At 48.8% G+C, this 18,215-nt stretch overlaps 1 non-coding gene across 1 annotated transcript; it reads left to right on the top strand.

Moving 5' to 3' along the window:
* The first annotated feature begins 1,172 nt into the window (after window positions 1-1,172).
* On the top strand, window positions 1,173-1,245 carry TRNAK-CUU (transfer RNA lysine (anticodon CUU)). Its single transcript has one exon. It is a non-coding gene; the product is annotated as a tRNA-Lys (tRNA).
* The last annotated feature ends 16,970 nt before the right edge of the window (window positions 1,246-18,215 follow it).

Below are 18,215 nucleotides of genomic sequence, written 5' to 3'. Positions count from 1 at the left end.
CATTTCCCCTCCTGGCAACTCTGCGGTGATATTCCTCTGGGGAGGCACCTCCCCTGTCCCTGGTCTCCCCTGCTGGTAGAATGACCCCACCCCCTAACCACTAGGGCTGGGCAAATGATGGGCCCGACCAATCAGAACAAAACAATTGGTTTAGGCCTCGGCGTGGGACCCAATCAGAATGAATAACACACAATGGCATTGCGGGCACCCTTGGGAGAGAGCCACAGTCTTTTCCCCCTGGAGATCCAAGCAGTAAAGATGATAGGAGCCTGGAGCTTTCCGGAGCCACCCACTTGGAACCTGAGAAAAAAGCCAGTGCAGAGGAAGATCACAGGGATGAATCCTGGAGACATATTTTGATCCCCTGTATCAAGCTGTATCTACTTCTGAACTTCCCAGTTTATGTGCACCAATTAATTCCCTGTTTTGCTGCATAAGCTGGTGTGTTAGTTATCTATTGCTGCACAGTAAATTGCTGCAAGACGCGGTCACTGAAAAGAACATCTATTACCTCACAGTTTCTCTAGGTCAGGGATTTGGGAGTGCTCGAAGCTGCGTGATCCTGGTTCAGGGTCTCTCGCAGGCTTTCAGGCGGGGTGGTAGCAAGGACTCTGAAGGCCTGGCTGGGCCTGAAGGATGTGCTTTCACAGTGGTTCACCCCATGGCTGTTGGCAGGAGCCCTCAGTTCCCTGTCACGCGGGTTCTGCAGAGGCTGGGTGAGTGTCCTCACAACATGGCTGCTGACGTCCCCTGAGGGAGAGACATCCAAGAGAGCAAGTGAGGCGTGCCCTTTAGAAGCTCGTCCCTGAAGCAACTCTGAAGTGTTACTACCTCAAGCCCACGCTCAAGGGGAGGGAAGCAGGCCCCTCCTCTTGAAGGGAGGAAGATCAAAGAATTTGTGGACATATCTGAAAACCACCACACCTGGCTTAACCTTGATGTTCTGTCACTCGCAACCACTAGAGTTCTGACAGTTATTCAGGAGTTTATCACAATTGTATTATGGCTGTTACAACATGGCTCTCGGCAAAAGCAACAACAGCAACAAAAACCCAGCCGCCTATAACGTGCTACCAATGTACATCTTATAAATGCCAATTCGATCCTGTCCTAGGTAAGCTCAAAAACCTCCAATGGCTGTTGTGGTCCAAAAGTTCAAATTTCTTGAGGGGGTCCAACTGGCTCAGTCGGTAGAGCATGAGACTCTTAATCTCAGGGTTGTGGGTTCGAGCCCCATGTTGGGTGTAGAGATTACTTAAAAAAAAAAATCTTAAAAATAAAGTTCAAATTTCTTTACATCGGGCACATAGCCACCACAGCTTGCTCCCCGCACCCTCCCTACCACCCTCCTAAAACCTCCCTGCTTCAGACCCTCCTAGCTGCTTGCTCTTCTCTGAATATGCCATATTTCCACATCTCCGTGCCCTTGTCCATGCTGTTCTAGCTTCTCCATGTAAAGCTCTGCTCAAAACCCGATTCATATGTCACCTCTTCTGTGAAGACTTCTCTGACTTCACCCCAAAACTGATGATACTACTGAGCTTCAGGCCCTTCATATTTATTGTGTCCAAATCCATAACCCTGAATTTATGTGCTATTTATATTATCCCCATATACAAATGAGGGCCCAGTATACAGACCCGGGGTCCTCTAAAAAGGGTGAGGAGCTTCCCTGCAGGCATCGGGCCGGTGAGCAACACAGCACATGTTGGCACACCCTGTTAGTTGGTTATTCCTTCCTCTTTCGCTCCTAAACACTGTGGTCGTGTATACTGTGTATAGTCATCCATGAATCTGGCTCCCCTGACAGATCAAGAACTTCCTGGGGGCCTGGCCCTCATCTTGTATAGCCACCTTTCATGGAGCACTCACTGCATTAATGTTGCATGATTAATGCTGCCCATTTTCCAGATGAGGAAATCAAGGCTCAGAAGGATTAAAGGACCAAGGTCTGAGGCCGGACTCCATGCCCTCATCCCCTACATGCGACAGTACTTGAGATGTACTAGGTAGGTGCTCAGTATGCATGTTGGAAGGCCTGACTGGAGTGAATGAGAACTGGGTGGCCCCAGCCTCCCCATCCCCCACCGTGTCCGTGTCCGGCTGGCTTCAAGGCTGCTGTTTACTTGCAGGTTGGGAGCAGGGGAAGGAGCTGCAGGCAGGTAGAGTGGAAATACTCCAACCAGAAGCCAAGGGCCCCAGCTTCTGGTCCCGGCTCAGCCTCCATCTAACTGGGTGACCTTGGGCGGGTCTGCAATGCCAGGTAGCATTTGAGATGACTCCAGATAAAAGGGGCAGCCCAGGCCCCTGTGGATCCAGGAGCTCCTCAGGAGGCTGGAACCCTGGGGTGGGGGTGGCCCTAGTTCTAGTGACCACGGGAGGGGGGGGGGTGTCTGCCCTGAACCGGGCAAGCACCCCACTCCCTGCCAGGACTCTACCCCGAGTCCTCACCAAAGAAGCAGAGATGAGCTTTCACTCCGTGTGCCTTACCTTGAATGTGCTCAGGTTAAATTTTAGCTGCCATCCTTGCCTGGCACACAGAGGAGATTAACTCCATCTGGAGTTTCTCACAGGCCCCCTGCCGCCCGCCCAGCCAGCTGAAACGTGTCTGGATCCACAACAAACTTCATCAGCTCGTTTCCGCCTCCAACCCTCACTAAATGGATTAGGCAACAGGAGCCCCAGGGTTGACCTTTGCAGCATCCATTGTCGTGGCTGTTATTGTAGACAGAAATAATAGCCAGGATAATAATTCGTGGTTAATGGTCCTTTAACCAGAGGGCTGGAGGGCTCTGGGAACATTACTTCACGGCCCTCTTGGCATGCCTCCCACAAGCCTTTTCTTCAATCTCTCTTTCATGCTCCCACCTCTGGAAAGCCTTCCTCTACACTCCCTAACTTCATTGCGGTACAGCTTATGCCCCTACTCCCGGGTTCCGGCCTTGAGGAGAAGCCTCGTGGAGAACACAGTCCAGGCCTCAAAGATCTTCTTGTCGCCCACCTCGGGGCACCATCCTGGACATATTCCCCTTCACTGACCTGTTCCTCTGTCTGCTCAGAAGGAAGAAAAATCGATGTGTTGAAGCGTTTTCGGATAGGGATGGGAAAAAACCCAAAAAACCAAAAATACAATCTTGTAGTTGGTATGCGGCTTTGCTGTGGTTGTTGGTAACCCCCTGTTCCTGGTTGGCCAGAGGCTAAGTTATCTGCAAGTACAAACTGTTCTTGCAGAATTATTACCATAATGTGCATATAAATTTGGCTGTTGGGTGTTGCTATTGGTTTCTTTCCTCTCCTTTGTTCTTCCTTTCTTTCCACCATCTAAAAGTCAGAATGCATTTGCTGTAGCACCAAAATTACCCAGCCTGTAGCCAAGAAGAAGTTAATCTACCCCCTAGACTTTGGGAAAACACAGCAGGTCAAAATGGATGGGCCCCCGTCAAACACCTTTCCCTCAGTTGTTTTGGAAATAAACCTGCAGGCCCGAGGAGATTATCTGGAGTGAGAAAGGAATGTGTAAAGAGGCGGGGAAAGAAATGGAGATTAGAAAGACACAGTCTCCGGGAAATACAGCCTTCTCTCCAAAACAATGATGTGGCTTGACAACCAAATGGGATCATGTGGGTTCTGAAATATTTCCAACTGTTTAAAAAGGAAGTGACAGCGAAGGCCAGCAAGTGTGTTTTAACTCCCCCAGGAATATCGACTCGCCTGTGAAAGAAGCAGATACCACGCAGATCCTGGATCCAGTTCCAGATACTTGTTGGCCCAAATGGAGCAGGGAAATGGAGGCGGGGCTTCCACGGAGGCGGGGCGAGCTGAAGCCTGCACAGACGTAGAGAGAGGAGGGAAGGAGGCGGGCAGAGCTGGAGTGAGTGGGATCCAGACCGTGCTGCTAGAGAGGGCAGGGCACCTGACTGGGTGCTGGTGGTCGTGACTCTGAAACTTTTCTCCGTCTGTGAAATGGGGATATTAGTAGTATCTGGAAGGCAAGGACATTGGCCAGGGTCTCCAGAGAAAGAGAACCAATAGGATGTATACAGAGAGAAAGAGATTTATTATAAGGAACTGTCTCACCTGATTGTAGAGGCAGGCAAGTCCCAAGATCCTCAGGGCAAGTTGGTAAGCTGGAGACTCAGGAGAGCCTGATGGTTAGTTCTAGTCTAAATCTGAATATGTGAGAATCAGGAGAGCTGATAACTATAGTTCCAGTGCTAAGGCCAACAGGCTCAAGACCCAGGAAGAACCAGTGTTTCAGTTCAGTTCAAGTCAAAGTCAGGGAAAAAGCCAACATCCCAGTTCAAAGGCCATCAGACAGGAAGAATATTTCCTTACTCAGGGTAGGGTCAGCCGTTTTGTTCTATTCAGACCTTCAACTGATTGGATGAGGCCCATCCACATTAAGGAAAGCAATCTGCTTCACTCAGTCTACTCATTTAAGTGTTAATCTCATCCAGAAACGTCTCATAGAAACACCCAGCATAAAATGTGACCAAATATCTGGGCACCTGTGGCTCAGTCAAGTAGACCCATAAAATTAAATATCGCACAAGGCTATTTTGATGGCAGACCAACTGTGGAAGCAGTACCATTTGCATTCACGTAAATAGATGGTCCTCGGTTCAGTTCATCACTACAACTGTGCCTTGTTCTTGGCCTGACATTCCCTCCTGTTGTTTCCAAGTATGCCCTTGACTTGAGGGAAGGGTGTGGGGACAGCCATGGAAGAGAAATGGAAGGGGAGTAGAAGCCAGAAAAAGGTCTTTGTTAGCAGCAGAAAGCCAACAGAGAGGGATCAAGTAGGTAAGGCCTGCCTAGAGGGCAGACTCTCCCTGAGGAGCTGTGGTCGAGGCAATCCCAGCTTATTCCTGCTTTTGGTTCCTTTCAGGCTGTTATTCCTCTCCGGCTCAGGGCCAGGGCCAGGAGTCCAGCCCTTCCTCATGTCCCCAGCTAAAGGCTATGGGCGCTGAGGCTACACGCAATCCCTGTAAGGCTAGGTTAAATTAAATTAGACAAGAATTCAAAATCTTACAAGAAGAAAGGTAGCAACAGAGGCAGCATCGCTCCACCAGCTTCCTTTGGCACCGCAGAATTCTGGAAGAGGTGAGGAGGATGCCTGCCTTAACCCCTGGGAGGTAAGATCTCACTGGAAAGTTGGATTTCTTACCCTGTTACAAGAGAGCTTACATCACAGTTCTAGAAGAATGCACTTCTAACAATCCAAGGCAATCAAGAGAGAATATTTACAGATATGGGCCTCTCCTGGTTCTGAACCAATCTGTGTCACCAGGGCCATATCCTCACATGGGGGCTAAGCAGAGTCAGAACCCGGGAGTACCTGAGTATTTTCCACACCCAGCTTTCCAGCATTGCAGACAGCACATCCCACACAGATACCTTTGACACAACGAATTCAGCATTGTTGGGGGCGACAGGTAACACCTTCCAAACGGGGCATACTGCAAAGACTGCTGCTCCCTTGTTGTCCCTGCTGGGACCCCAAGCTCAAGGAACCCTTGTGAGTCAAGGAGAGTGGCCGTGTCCAGAGGAAGCAAGAAGCAGTTGGGCAGTGGCTTGAAGTCCAGCTCTGGGACATGTGACACCTTGGGCTAGTTACTGAGCTTCTCTGGGTTTAAATCCTCCTCCTCTCACAGTGGTTCTCAACCCTGTGTACAAGTCACTTGAGAAACTTCAAAAAAAACCAACTATGCTTTTATCCATCGGACTGATGGATAAAACCAGACTCTCTGGGCATTGTAGGTTAGAGATGTCCCCGATGATTCTAAAGTGTGTGTCCATCTTTTCTAATCTGCCTGGGTTACAACCAGATAACCAAGTATGTTAGGATGTAGTGGGGTGTGGAGAGTGGTGGTGATGAGGCTGAGTCTTTGTGGTTCCAGCATTCACACTGGAGCCACAGAAGCAAATTACAAGGAGGCAAATTTTAGTCCAGACAAGAAAGAAATTTCTAACCTCTTCTGAAATTGCCTTCATGACCAGACTATGAACCCCACAAGATGATCAGTCTTGTGCAAATTTATGCTGAACATGCCTAATTTTGCCAAGTTGGATGAATTGCCCAGATTAGTAGACTTTGCTCCAAATAGCTTTTGGCTGTTTCAAGAAATCAAGTTCATTCCGAAGAGTTATTGCAGGGCCACTTACTACAAGTTCCTTAACCTCTCTTTGAGTGTCCCTGCCTTCCTCCTAAGGACGGTTGGGATGGTTGTCCACACACCTTGCTGTGGGGAGATTTCAAGAGCATCACGAAGGCATGTGAAAGTTTCTGATTCCTGTGGCTGAACCTGAATGACAGCGAATGCTCATACCATCAGTGAGGACCTGAAAGGACAGCATTTATTCCAACTTCTGAACATCATTCTTTTTTATTTTTTTATTTTTTTATTTTTTATTTTTTATTTTTTATTTTTTAATATATGAAATTTACTGTCAAATTGGTTTCCATACAACACCCAGTGCTCATCCCAAAAGGTGCCCTCCTCAATACCCATCACCCACCCTGCCCTCCCTCCCACCCTGCCCTCCCTCCCACCCCCCATCAACCCTCAGTTTGTTCTCAGCTGAACATCATTCTAACTCTGGAGTGGGGAGCTTTGGGCCAGGGTTTGAATCCCAGCTTTATCACCTAGTAGTCACATGACTTCATCTCTCTAAACCTCAGTTTTCTCATCTGTTAATGGGACTGTGAGGGTCAAATGAGAAATACCCATAAGGCTCTTAGCACAGAGCCTAACATTTGTAAATGCTCCATAAATGTTGACACCTTACTATTATTATCACCTTGGATGTCGATCTGAAGCCCGCCCAGGTGACCGTGTTGAAGGGGACAACGCTTACTTGGATGTGTAAGTCTGGAATGTTCATTATGAAAGCCATCCCACTACTCTGTGGTTACAGCTCATGGATACGTTTGTTGACTTCCATTCAAAATCAAGTCTCAGGTCCTTGGCTCAGGAGCTCCGCTCCCGTAGAGCGCGCCTGGGCGTGAGAACAGAAGCCAAGGCAAGTGTTTGCTTTGGAACAAAGAAGGGACAAGGATGGATTTCTGGAGGCGTTCGCCATTTCAGAGCAAGGAGTCATCTGTTTCTCATAAGATGGAGTGCAGGCAGCAGAATCCATTTTTCTGAACTCTCTAGGATAGCTCATTACTAGTCTGGCCACAGCTCCTGTGGGCCAGGAGAGTGGCTGAAGTAGGACCAGGCCCCACCACAGCCAGGCCTATACTTTGCAAATGGACTTGAATTTCTTTTGAGTCTTTAAAGTTTTCGCTAAAAGCAGTTGCAAATGGCTCGCATCCTCTCCTCCGTAGCTAGATTGGGGGTGGGGGGGTGTCGGTGGGGAAGGTATCCAGGTGAGCAGTCCTGAGTCACTGGTCCTGGAAGATCCTGCCATAGCACTGATTTAAATTCCTAAGAAGGCTTTAACCTCTCCGGTCCCTCACTGTGGGATTCAAGAAATTGCTCTCCTGGGGCCGCGGAAAGCATCAGCCTGGCTGCAGAAAGTGCTGTGTAGAGCCATGCCTCAGACAGAGGCAGCCATCTTTTTTTCTTTTTTTTAATATATGAAATTTATTGTCAAATTGGTTTCCATACAACACCCAGTGCTCATCCCAAAAGATGCCCTCTTCAATGCCCATCACCTACTCTTCCCTCCCTCCCACCCCCCCATCAACCCTCGGTTAGTTCTCAGTTTTTAAGAGTCTCTTATGCTTTGGCTCTCTCCCACTCTAACCTCCTTTTTTTTTATTTTCCCTTCCCCTCCCCCATGGGTTTCTGTTAAGTTTCTCAGGATCCACATAAGAGTGAAAACATATGGTATCTGTCTTTCTCTGTATGACTTATTTCACTTAGCATCACACTCTCCAGTTCCATCCATGTTGCTACAAAGGGCCATATTTTATTCTTTCTCATTGCCACGTAGTACTCCATTGTGTATATAAACCACAGTTTCTTTATCCATTCATCAGTTGATGGACATTTAGGCTCTTTCCATAATTTGGCTATTGTTGAGAGTGCTGCTATAAACATTGGGGTACAAGTGCCCCTATGCATCAGTACTCCTGTATCCCTTGGGTAAATTCCTAGCAGTGCTACTGCTGGGTCATAGGGTAGGTCTATTTTTAATTTTTTGAGGAACCTCCACACTGTTTTCCAGAGTGGAGGCAGCCATCTTTAACAAGGGCCAGGTGCTTTCCCTGGGGGGGGTTGTTTCTCCCCATTGAACTCCCATATTCGCGTCCTCCTCCTTGTACCACCACCACCTCACTAAACTTGCCTCTTTCCAAAAAAAAGGCACTTACAGCCCAGAGGTTTGTTTTCACGTTACTTATTTACTTTTATTATTTTGTATTAGAGTCAAGGCGTAGACTAAGGGAGGGGCCCTACCAGATGCCGATATTCCCAAATGTTTCTTTCCTGTCGCATGGCACCAAGGGGGACAATTCGTGGTAAATGAGGAAGGCACCCTCCCCACCCCCACCCCCCACCACAAGATGGAGGCAGCTGGTGGCAGTGGTGAGGAGAAAGTGTGGCTGCCACAGCTTGTGGCAAATGGAAGGTGGATGCCAGAAGCCGTCAGTACCACATCTCTCAACAACCCCAAATTACTGCCCCAGGATCTACATGGAAGGAGAGACAGAGAGCAGAGGAGGGGCAGAGAGAGGGAGACACAATCCCAAGCAGGCTCTGCATTGTCAGAGGAGAGCCCAACATGGGGCTCGAACTCACAAATGAGATCCTAACCTGACCCAAAATCAGAGTCAGCCACCTAACCAACTGAGCCACCCAGGGACCCCTCGATTAATACATGTTACAAAAATCAAGTGCTTGATATGAAATATTTCAGAGATACAATGGAATTCATATAATGCATGTATGATATTTAGAATAATAAAACACTGTTATCTACCACCCTCTTATTACTAGTGTTCTAAAACATTAGGTCACTTTAAATTTTAAAAATAATATACACCAGGGGCACTTGGGTGGCTCAGATGGTTAAGTGTTTGACTTCAGCTCAAGTCATGATCTCTCATGGTTCCTGGGTTCCAGCCACTCATCAAGCTCTGTGCTGTCAGCCCAGAGCCTGCTTGGGATTCTCTCTCTTTCCCTCTCTCTCTCTGCCCTTCCCCGACTTGCACTTTCTCTCTCTCTCAGAACAAATGAATAAACTTAAAAAAGAAATGATATATACTGGGGAACCTGGGTGGTTCAGTCAGTTGAGCGTCTGACTTCGGCTCAGGTCATGGTCTCGTGGCTGGTGAGTTCAATTCACGCGTGGGACTCTGTGCTGACAGCTCGCACCCTGGAGCCTGCTTCAGATTCTGTGTCTCCCTCTTCTTCTGCCCCTCTCCCCCTTGCACGCTCTCTCTCCCTCTCAAAAATAAACATTAAAACCAATTTAAATCTAAAATAAAATTATGTATACCAATATATATATAGCCAAAAGTTAAATCATGCAGACGATGGGAACTTTAAAGCCCCTTTCCTCATCGTGTCCACCTCTGAATCCCACGCCCCTGGAATAACAGCCATTGACAATTGGACACATGATCCTGTATATGTTCATTTTGGAAAACAAGCCAGTCATATATGTGGGGGGTGGTAATCAAAAGTCATAACAATGTCTCTAACTTTTGGTCCTGTCACCCTAGTGTGGGAATTTATCCCAGGAAAAGACCCCGCAGGCTTCTGTCTTTTCCTAGAAATGGCCAAGCTCATTCCCAAACGAGTCTTTGCCCTTGTTGTTTACCTCTGGAACTCTGTTTCCCCAGATTTGCTTATGGTTGGATGTCCACTTAAGTCTCAGCTCAAATGCCACCACCTCTGAGAGGCTGCCCATGGTCACCTGTCTAGACCTGCTCCCTCTCCCCATGGAACCTTGTGGCACGCCGTAGGAATGCACATTTTAGTTCAGAGGATAAACATCCACTCGTGAAAACAGCACCTGAGTTACTTAGGTAAGGGATGTTATTTGACTCACCTTGGAACCCTGGCAGGTACTTCTGCAAAGAAAGAGTTCTTGCTGGCTTTCAAGACTCCAAAAAACCGGCTGAGTGGGAAGTCAGGCCAGCCTGGGGCCAACCTGACTGTCGTTTCTTCCAGCAATCTTTCAGATGCAGTGACTGCAAACGGGAGAGTTACCCTCCCACTAAAGCATTTTCCTTCTTGGCTTCTAAAACAAAGAAGAGGTAAAGAAAATTCAATGGGTGAGAGTCTGTCAAAATAACACCTAGGCAACACTTAATTAAGATGAATAATTTCAACACTCTCAAGGCAGACAATGGAAACATTAAGAGTTTCCACCAAAACATCAACTGGGCCAAGTGGGTGGGGTCTCCAGAAGTTTCCATGAAAATTCCCAGTTGGGGGAGTGGGGGAGAGGTTTCTTGCTTAGGGATGGGGGGGGATGGTGGGGGGTTTGGGGTGGAGGAGGATGGGGAGTGGGGGTTAGGGAGAAGATGGGAGAAAGGGAAGCCTGGATCAGAGTTCCACAAACACATGCTAAGTTGTTTGGGCTGAAGAACTCTAACTTTTCTCCTTATAGCAAAATAAAATATGTTTACTACAGAGGAGTCAAAAGAAAAATCAAAACCTCACATAATCCTACCACTCAGAAAGGCAATATTTATGTAATGTCTTCTTACAGTGGTTATTTTCTTAGCACACATATACTTTAAATTAAAAAAAATAATTTTATTTATTTATTTTATTTTAATTTTGTTTTGTTAAGTAAGCTCTTGGCCCAATGTAGGGCTTGAACTCAAGAGCCTGAGATCAAGTGTCACACACTCTAAGTCAGCCAGGCACTCCCTTTAAATTTTTTAATGTGATTATACTATACACTGCTCTATAAAGTGCTTTTTTTTTACTTAATAACATATTGTGAACATTTTCCCATGCCATTAAATACCACCTAACATTGTCATTTTTTTTTAATGGCTGTATAGTATCACATTGTATGGCTGTGTCATATAAGCAATGCCCTCTCATTGAAAATGTAAGTTCCTGATTTTTTTTTAATGTTTACTTATTTTTGAGAGACAGAGAGTGCGGGAGAGGCAGAGAGAGAGAGGGAGACAGAGGACCCGAAGCGGGCTCCGCGCTGACAGCAGAGAGCCTGATGTGGGGCTTGAACCCACAAACCAGGAGATCATGCCCTGAGCCGAAGCCAGATGCTTAATCAACTGAGCCACCCAGGCACCCCAGTTGTTCCTTTTATAAGCAATTTATCAATGACTATTTCTGAAATGCATACATGATTATTTCCCTAGGACTAATTCCCAGAAGTGGAATTTCTGTGTACATAAAATTCTAAGGGTTTTTCTATGCACCTGCTGTGGACAGCACATTTGTTGGTTTGAGGAGCATTGATCGGTGTGGTCTGCTACCGTAATACTTGTTTTCTCCACCTACGCTTTTACCGAGTGTAGTGACACCGAGTGAGGAACAACGCACAGTTTACATTCAGTTGGGAATTTCTGCCTTCCAAGGAGCTTGTGTGTTAAAGAAAACCTTTTTGATTTCTGATCCGGGCAAACCTAAAGCAAATCAATTAAACAGAAAGAATGATTGGTCAAGTACATTAAAAACAGAAAGCTAATAGAAGACCCGGACCTTTCCTGTTTGCTTGTGTTAAATAATTAGTTAACTAATTACTTAGTTATTTTATGTGTTAAGTTTCCACATGTGCATTTGTACTTCAGATGTGTCTTTTACGGCAGACACCGCTGACTACCTGCTCAGTAATCCTTTTCAGAACTCTTCTCCACTTTCTGCTTCCCCCCATGGACAATGAAAAACCCCAAAACTCACTTTCCGAGTCTCCCCAGCAGCTAAGGGTGACCCATCTTTGCCCCGTGAGAACCAAGGGGACATCTGTTGCAAGGATCTAAGAAAGGTTTTTCCCCGCTTGACAAAAGAAGTCAAAAAGCAAACTCTTAGTGCATTGGCCCTGCACCTCATTCCCAACCTCTGAACGCTGTCATGTGGGTGAATGATTCCAGGAGCTGTGGCAGCCATCTTATAACCATGAGGCGACAAGCCTAAGGATAAAAACAAAAAACAAAAAACTCTAATAATCATTTGTCTTCAATTACATCAGGGGGTTGCTGAGCCTACCCTGGAATCTAACTCCCAAAATGAATATCTTTACAGTTTAAGTTAGGGTTCTCAAAGTTTGTGGCTAAGTTAGCATGTTAGGATCACCTGGGAAGGTTTACAATTCCTGATACCCAAGCCATAGCTCATACCAGTAAAGTCAGCATCCCTCGGAGGAGTGGGGAAGGTAGGTGGTACTCAGGCATCAGAACTTTTAAAAATCTGCTGATTCCAAGGTGTAGCAAATTTGAGAACCTGTAGCATAAGCCAGTGCTTCTCAGACTTTAATGTGCTTATGAATCATCCGGGAATTTCACTAAACTAAGACTGATTTGGTAGGTCTTAGCTTCTATAGCCTTAGCAAGATCCTAGTTGATGTTGATGTTGCTGGTTCAGGGACCATACTTTTGAGTAGCAGGCATCACTGTCCCATTGGCCTAAGGCATCCTAACTGGTACATCCTTTTTCTAGATGTCGAAGTCATCCTCATTTCACTGGTGTGGGAGGAGGCGGCCCTTTGGGAAGGGGGAGACAGCAGGAGGGCCTTCACCCTGCCAGAGGCCTGTTAGCCCCTCTGTGTCACCAGGCCCCCAGCCGGAGCTGATGGGCTCCTAAGTGAGTGCTCATCCAGTAGCAAGCGAACTCCTGGGCTGCAAGGCTGTAGACTGCTGATGTCCCATCCCCTGCCAAGCCAGCTTTTCCGACCAGACCCACCCAGGCATAAGCAGTCTTGGCCAAAAGGGCTCTAACTGGAGTTCACCCTTCATTTTGGGGCCTTCCTCCACCAGCCTCCATCTCGGCTCTGCTCTTGGCTGATAGTAAGTGGGTGGCGCTTAAGGTAGCATCTTTCTCTTTGGTTGCTAACAGTCAGGCTTCCAGAAACAGTCAAGGTGAAATTTCAGGCCAGAGAGGAAGAGCACCGGCTGAGGCCCTCCGACCCCTTCAGGGTTGCCTGAGTATTTATCCTTCCTTCCCTCTTTCCTTCCAGTCTCAGGGAGGACGTGCCAGCCTCCCAACTAACACCGTGGTCCCCTGTCCACCTCTGCGGCTCTGAAGTCCCTCGGCAAGGTCATCAGTGACCACCCGGCTTCTCCGTCTTCTGCTCGCAGGTCCAAACGGCTCGTCTACGGTTCCATTTCCCTGTTCCCTTGTGTAGCAACGTCCCTCGAGGAGATTCGTCTGCCCTAGCATCTCGGTCCCCTGCCGTCCTATTCAACCTGTGCTCACTCTTCTGAGGCCTCGGTCCCCACCGCCCCACTGAAGCTCTCTTGTCCAGCTCACCCATGACCTCCAATGTGCCAGTCCAGACTGCCAGCGGTTTTTGGCACAGTCGAGCCTCCCCTGTCCTGCCGGTGTGCCTTCCTTTGGTCAGTACAGCTCATCTTTCCTCTCTGCCTCCTCTCTTTCAGTCTCCCGGGCTGGTTCCACCTCCTCTCCCTGGTAGAGGCCCAGGGTTCAGTGCTCACTTCCCTCCCCTTCCCTTCTAAGTTTCTCCAGGGATCCCATCTCTCCCGTAACTGTCAGCCCCACCCGCAAGCCATGCCCAACCCCAGACACGAGCCTCACGGCTTCAGCTGCATACTAATATCTCCACGGGGGTGGCCCACGGGCACCTCAAACGTCACGTGTCCCGAGCGGAATTCTCAACGTCCCCTCACCGGCACCGTTGACCTGGAAGCTCATGAGGCAAACCTAGGAATCCGCCTTGCCTCCTCATTCCTCACACCTGCCTCCATTCCATCATCAAATCCCGTCAGCTCAACTTCCATAGTATGTCAGCAGCTTTCGAATCCCTTGCTCTGGGCGCCTCCGAAGCCAGTCCCTGGCCTCCTGTCGGTCACATAGAGAAAGCTGGGTTCCACGGGCCCAGAGCTGCGGCCCTGCCTACCTCTGCACCCCCAGGTGCCACCACGCTCTCCTTTCCAAAGCTGCAGCCGCGTTGACCTCCTCATCATGCCTCAAGTTCCTTCTCACAGCAGGACCTCTGTTCCTTCCCCCAAATCTCCTTGTCCCACTCCCTTCCCTCAGGCCTCTGCTCAGGTCAGGGTCTTCTCTTCAGAGGCCTCCCCAGCCCACAAGTAGAAATAGCTCACGTTTCCACTCCACTCACTCTCTCTCCCGTTATCCCGATTCATCTTTCTTCCTGACACCATTCGACTGGACTAGGTTCCATATTGGTTTGTTTATTGTTCTGTTGTCTGTTCCCCTTCTGGTATGTAAACTCCATGAGAGCAGGGCGTTGTTTGCTTCCTTCACAGCTAACTTGCAGAGCCAAGCTCCGTGCCTGGCACGTAGCAACTGTGGAATGAATGAATGAATGAATGGGCCTGTGTTGCCTCGGGCACTTGACACATGCTGTGAGGAAGGTGTCTTGGCTCAGTCTAATCCACCTAAAAGACCACATGTCTGCCTCAGAGATGCTTCTAGAGAAGATGCTGGGACTGTTCCCATGTCCTGTGGTCCCCAGAGCCATGGCCGCCACCCCTATGTCTGCCTCCCAGGGGTCGCTCAGCCAGCCCTGGGGGCCATTTGGACCCTGGTTTCTTTCATTGCCAGTCCTGGGTCTCCACAGGCCTAGATCAGAGCTGTGGACTAGGAGCAGGAGCTCTTCTGGGACTGAAAGCCACCCCCACACCCTCTCTGTCCTGCATCTAGCTTCCCTGGAGGATGGTGTGAGTCCTTTCAGCCCAGGTGGACAGGTTAGAGAAGACTACATTGGAGGCTGCCCTAGGGTGAACTGATTAGCCCCAGGAATTATATATATATATATATATATATATATATATATATATATACACACACACATATATATATATTTCATTTATTTTTGAGAGAGAGAGAGAGCACAAGTGGGGAAGGTGCAGAGAGAAAGAGAGACATAGCATGTGAAGCAGGCTCCAGGCTTTGAGCTGTCAGCACAGAGCCCAATGTGGGGCTCAAACTCACAAACCTCAAGATCATGACCTGAGCTGACGTCGGACGCTCAACCCACTGAGCCACCAGGTGCCCCTGTCCCAGAAGTGCTTCAGAGGAAATAAACAGATAAATGGATGGATGGATGGATGGATGGATGGGTAAATAACAGCTCCTCTTGCCTCTCTATTTACTATCCTTGAAATTCTACCCTTAGAAACTCATTCTTAGGGTGGCTCAGTCAGTTAAGCATCCGACTTTGGCTCAGGTCATGATCTCACAGCTCATGAGTTCGAGTCCCAAATCAGGCTCTGTGCTGTCAGCACAGAACCTGCTTGGGATTTTCCCTCCCTCTCTCTTTTTGCCCTTCCCTGGCTTGCATGCATACACAAGTATGCTTTCTCTCTCTCTCTCTCAAATAAATAACTAAACATTAAAAGAAGAAAGAAAGAAAGAAAGAAAGAAAGAAAGAAAGAAAGAGAAAAGGAAAGGAAAGAAAAAGACCCTCTGGCTGTGGACAAAATAGTGAAGGACGTGGACCCATGCCAAGATGGCAAAGCGGGCTTCCAGAACTTCTGTTCACTAACTACTGGGCTCACCATCTCCTGCAGTGAATGACTACTTTGTAGTACCCACGAAGCAGAAGGGGAACAGGAGGCAACACCGAGCAACCCTGTGCGCAGTGAGAGCTCTCTCGGAGGGTCGCCTAAGGAATCCGCCCCACTGCTTCCCACTGGATAAAGGATTCTGTGAGCAGATCAAGGCCCTCGGAAAATGTACAATAAAATCCAACCCCCATTTGAGAAGCAGACGAAGAAAAGTCAGTGTAAGCCAAACAAACTTTTGATTTTTATACTGCCTGCACCCTCCTTCCCTCAGTAAACTTCCTCTTTTAGTTCCAAAAAAGAAGGAAGAAAGAAAGAAAGAAAGGAAGAAAGAAAGAAAGAAAGAAAGAAAGAAATTCTTTTTTTTTTTTTTAACGTTTATTCATTTTTGAGAGACAGAGAGAGACAGAGCATGAGAGGGGAAGGGGCAGAGAGAGAGGGAGACACAGAATCTGAAGCAGGCTTCAGGCTCTGAGCTGTCAGTACAGAGCCCAACACAAGGCTCGAACTCACAAACTGCGAAATCATGACCTGAGCCAGAGTCAGACGCTCAACCAACTGAGCCACCCAGGTGCCCCAAGAAAGAAATTCTTAAGAAATGAGAGGAATGCAGCAAGAAGTCTCCCAGCCCACCCCCCTGCTGTCCCCCCGCCCCGCCCCCCAGCCCTCCCTCAGCAAAAGTGCCTCCTCTCTCTCCCAGGCCTCACCACCTGGGCCTCTTCATGGTGGCCAGGTAGGCCCAGGGACCCAGGCTGCTTATTCCTCACACGTCTTCCAGAAGTTTCCATACCTTACTGTGCAAATACAATCATTAGAAAAAAGCAATCCCTCAGGAATGGATTAAAGGTGTAGATTCATCTGGTTTGGAGCCTATGCTTGGAGGCTGTAGTCTAAGCAAACACTCTGGTCTCCTTACACAGAGACCCTCAGGTGACACTGTAAGAGAGGCTGCTGCCTGGGCCTCTGACCCCGGGGACCCTGATCTGCCTCGTCTGGGGCATCCTGGGTCTCAGGACTTGAATGCTCTCTGCCCCCCACCCCCTGCCATCCCCCACGGACTCTCCTGTGCAGTCAGGGCCGAGGGCTGCTGACTTTCCGGGCTGGCTAATAGGCGTTGACTGGAATGAAGGCCCTGGATACGTGGGCATCTCTCTGGATGGGCTGAGTCACTCAGCCGCACCGCCAGCCGTGAACAATTCAGCCTGGCGAGCGTTTCTGAAGAAGCCTGGTGCCAGGCCCTGCCTGTTGCTGGGGAAATGCTAAGAGATGTGGTCCCTCTCAGAGTTTCCATTCACCATGGAAAGTCAGAGCTCAGGAAGTGGCTCCACAGCCACGCTGGGCTCTGGAGATGAAGAGCAGGGTAAGGGGAGGAAATGGCTGCCGGGGAGGGGGCAGTGACCAGTGCCAGGCTGGCTCTGGTGCCGGCTATCTGCCAGCTGGCTCATTCCTCCCCCTGCAAACCTGCAGGGAGGGCGTGTTATGGGAGAGGAAGCAAGGGCCACAGAGTTGAAGGACTGGCCCAGAACCCAGCCTCTGTCTCTGTCCAGATGCTATGTGCGGGCACAAAGACAGCCCAGAGAGACAGCCTCTGACATTTGCCCCTGAGGGTTGGAGGGGTACTTAGATGCTTGCCACCCGGAGGTTAGGATCCCTGCATCAGCTGGGGGGTCAAGAAGAGCCCCAACCCCCTCAGGTCCTCTGTGTCCACATGACCCCATCCACCCAAGGCCCTGGCTCACTCTGCTTGCTCTAAGAGCCTGGGTACTCTGGTCTTACCTCCCCTACCGGACTGTGGGACCCACCAGGGGTGGAGGACAGGATTCCCCATTACCCACCCGTATTGCCCACCCCACCTCTCCGGTGCAGAGCAGACACCCAGCAAATCAGGTACCAGGCGGCTATCAGGGGCACAAGAGTTCTGAGTGGGCCCAGCGGGCCTTGGATTGGAGAGGTGGCATAGAGAAGCCAGGGGTCAAGAACCAAACCATCCCAGCTGAGTGACGGTGGACTTAACCTCAGTGTCCTCAGTTATAAAATGAAGACATTCACAGCATTGCTGTGAGGAATGCTGGTATGAGAAAAAGCATGGAGAGCACCTGTACAGCACAATAAATTATTGTTCCAACTGTCGCTATTATTGATACCATATTATTATTGTTGATGCCTATTTCCCGGTTTGGCTCTGGGCCAGCCCCAGTTACAGATTTTGTACTCTGAGCTTGGGCCACTGCCATGGGCTTCTCTGGCCTTTTTCTTAATCCTGGGGCTGGTCAGACCAGGCCACATTTAGAGCCAATGACCTTGGTGGACTTGGTATCGACAAGACCAGTGGCACTCAGCTGTGGCTGCATGTTAGAATCACCTGGGGAACTTTTAAAAATCCTGATGCCCCATTAAAATAAAAATCTCTCGTGGTAAGACCCAGGCATCAATATTTTTTTAAAGCTCTCCAGGAGATTCCAACCAGCAGCCAACATTGAGGTCTAGTGCTTAATGCTCATTTCTCATGCACGGGAGAGGCAGTACTCTGGTGGCCAGAGACTGGCTGGAGAGTCAGACAAGTGGCTCTTGACCTACT

Source organism: Panthera uncia, assembly GCF_023721935.1.
Source record: "Panthera uncia isolate 11264 chromosome B3 unlocalized genomic scaffold, Puncia_PCG_1.0 HiC_scaffold_1, whole genome shotgun sequence".
NCBI lineage: Eukaryota > Metazoa > Chordata > Mammalia > Carnivora > Felidae > Panthera > Panthera uncia.
This window is presented reverse-complemented; position numbering and strand designations above follow the sequence as displayed.